We start from the raw sequence: 3608 nt of genomic DNA, 5'->3' as shown, positions 1-3608 counted from the left end.
GTAGGGAAATACATATGATGGAATGTTAACTGAAATTACATACATATATATTTTAGAAACTAGGTCATGTGACAAATCCAGAGAAGGTCCTATAAAAATGCTGACTTAATTTATCTGTTATCATTACAGTATTGTATGATGGACAATTTTAAGTATTGTCTAGGATATCCATCTATCTGTGGAGTACATATTATGAACCTTCTAGCAAAATATCTTTGGAGAAATAACTATTTTAAACAATAGAACAAATAGGTCCTAACTGGAATCAGCAGATGAAGTAATAAACTCCCATGTAGTCGACCACATTTTGAGTCTTGGACCTGGCAGCTTAAAACTCATGTTGGGTACGTGTGTGTGCATGCCCAAAATCCCAAGAGGAGAACAGAGGAGAAGGGATTGCAGTGTGGCCATCTTCTCTGGGAGGTGATTTCTTGCTTTCTGTCTCTCTGTTTCTGTCTCTCCAGTGAGTACACAAACCCTATAGCAAAGACCTCTCTACAAAAATAATAATAATAATAATAATAATAGGTCCTAATTAACTGCCCTGCCTAGAAACAGGAAGTCCCCATTGCTTCCAGCAAATCCTTGTTCCCAGAGGTGCTCTGATAAGAGAGCTCTGTGTATCCTTAAGGGTACCCAGGAACACCTGGTTGTCCTAGGACTTCTTACTTCCCTAGGATAGTCAAGGAATATCTGGAAACAAGAAAGAATTCCCTTACACTGATTAGGGTCAAAGATCTTATAATAAACCAATTGCATGAATTCCATATAAGTTTAGGAAGGAATAAATTTAAAGATTCATAGCATCTGTTATGAACACAAAATTGGTAAAAAGAATTTTCTGGAATGAAATGTCAAAATATGCCCCAAGAACTTTAAAATTAGGGCAACTTGCCACCCAATAATGTCTTTTGCTTCTAGGCAAACAAACAAACAAAAAAAACTGGCAACTTATTAGATTTATATATTCATTACATTTTTTAATTGACAAAGGGTGTATGCACTCACAAGAAAAAGAGATACGGAGAGAGGGAGAAAACACTTCCCAGTGAGGCATGATTTAACTGCAATTCCTTCTCCATTTCTTCTGCCTGTTAATACTTTAGGCACACATACACACATGCCTGGCATGTTTTTCAAGCAATGAGAGTTGGGGTTCAAAACATGCTTAGCCATGTGGGATGTTGCTCCTTTAACCACTAGGCTATGTGGTCAACCCCACCACATTTTTTCAACAACCAAAAAATTAGATCTCTAGTATAGGGCAATGATTAAATAAACTCTATAGATCCATAATGTACAATCACAAAATGTACCTAACTCTATCTTTAAAAGCAAATGATAATGTGGAGAAATTCATGAAATGGAATGTTAAGTGGAAAACGTAGGATAGAGAATTATTAGGTTAAATGATTATGATTTTCTAAGAACAAAGAAATGGGAATATGATTGATAGTTTTTCCCTTGTGACTTCTACAATTTTAAAATATTATACGAGAAGCACATAACTCTTTTGTTGCTAGAGTCTAATTCTCTCTTTTGAGTTTTGCTTATCGAAGCCACACACTTAAATACCCATCTGTAAGGAACGAAAATTTCCTTTGCTTTTCTAAGGTCAAAGCCTTGTCACAGTTTCCAAGAGGCAGGTGACATCAAGTTTTTCCAGGATGCTCTTTATTTGAAGTGTCATATTGATGTAAATCTCTGCCCAGTTCTTCTTCCAGCCATTATGCTTGCTTTAAAATCCATGTTAGGATGAAATTGCTTCCTATTTTTGCAAAAAACCTTCCAAGTATAGTACAAGTACTAATAATTTGCACAGTCTCCAAACGACTGTCAAATTGGCAAGCGCCAAGTTTGCAGCTGCTACAGTTCCCATTTGCCTTAGGAATTTGTACATTTTATTTTGGAAAAGACCACCAGGCATAAAGTTAACTCTGGTTTATATTTACAAGGGTGTGATTTCAATCATCTGCTTGACGCCTCAGTTTGCTGGTTATTGATAGATTGTCCTAGAGCCATATAAAAATAGTTTTCAAATATCAAAAGTTGGGAAGTAGTTACATTCACATAGTGAGGGATCAGACCAGAGCCTTTCAAATTAGGGGTGAAAAATGGTGATGCTGCTTGAGTAAAACTGTAGAGTTGCAACTGTCTTGGCCCAAGAGTTAGATGCTCTTGTTCTGTGCCTGGTAAACCGTTATCTAGCGTGTGAATGAAGAACTCTATCTACAAAGAAAACACATCATTTTTTTCAAGATTATATATTGTATAATAGAATAGTCTAGCATTTAAATCCTCCTGGCACTAGTATGGTGCTTCCAGTAGGCTGTATGTATTTTGAGAAGTCTTTAAAGAGGAAAAATAAATAAATAAATAATGATACTTTGATGATAGACCACTATATTAGTGTAGGCCATTAGGATATTAGTTTTAGAAGTGCTAAAATGTGTTCACTTATAAAAATGTGAAAATAAAGAAATCCTCTAGTTATAAAATAAGGGTTTATGAAAGTAAAATTAAAAAATACACATTTATGCTATCTGCTTTTCCTGTACATTCTGTAAATGAGGTTGATCTTTGTTCTTATTCATATTTATAACTTTATGACTCTCTATTGTATGAATATATTACAGTTCTGTTATCTAATTTATTTTCGTTTATTTTTTTTGGAGAGGTTTTTGCTATAGGGCGTGTGCACTCACCAGAAAGACAGAGAGAGAGAGAGAGAGAAAGCAAGAAATCATTCCCCGGGGGAATGACCATGCCACAATCCCTTCTCCTCCATTTTCCTATTGGGATCTTGGGCACATATACATACACGCCCGGCATGAGTTTAAGCCACCAGTTCCAGGACTCGAACCAAGGTCGACTACATGGGAGTCGAGCAACATAGCTATTATGCTAACTGCTGGTCCCAGAAAAGTACGTTTCTTAATGACACATGTTTTTTGCATTTGTTAAAGGAATTGATAACTTCTCTTAAGATAAGTTCTATAGGTTTATTGGTTTATTTGTGGATACTCTTCTTCAAGTTCTCCTTTCATGACACATTTTCATTTACTTTATGTTTTTATCACAAGTTTCTTCCTTTCCCAGATTAAATTATGTTATACTATATGTGTATACACACACATATACACACACATATGTATACACATGCATACACACATACACACACACATATATATATATATACATATATGTGTATATATATAAAGAGAGATTTTTGCTATAGGGCACATGCACTTGCTGGAGAGATGGAAAGACAGAGAAATAGTGAGAAATCACCCTCTGGGGAGAAAGCCAGGCTACAATTCCTTTTCCTTTGTTCTTCTCTCAGGATGTTAATGCCTACATGCATATGTGCCCAGCATGAGTTTTAAGCCACTGGATCTTGATCTCGAACTATTGTCAGCTACATGGGAGTTCAGCAGCAAAATCATTACACCATCTGCTTGTTTCTCTTTCATTGTATTTTATAAATTGTTTTGATCACCCTTTCTTATTTTTTTCTTAAGTATCACTGATAAAATTCTCTGCAAGCTCAATTCTACTCTTCAATTGCTTCCAAATCCAATTTATTTAGATAATTAAGGTCCTTTTTC

The sequence above is a fragment of the Tupaia chinensis genome, unplaced genomic scaffold, assembly GCF_000334495.1.
Source record: "Tupaia chinensis unplaced genomic scaffold, TupChi_1.0 Scaffold139072_1, whole genome shotgun sequence".
In the NCBI taxonomy this organism is placed as follows: domain Eukaryota; kingdom Metazoa; phylum Chordata; class Mammalia; order Scandentia; family Tupaiidae; genus Tupaia; species Tupaia belangeri.
This window is presented reverse-complemented; position numbering follows the sequence as displayed.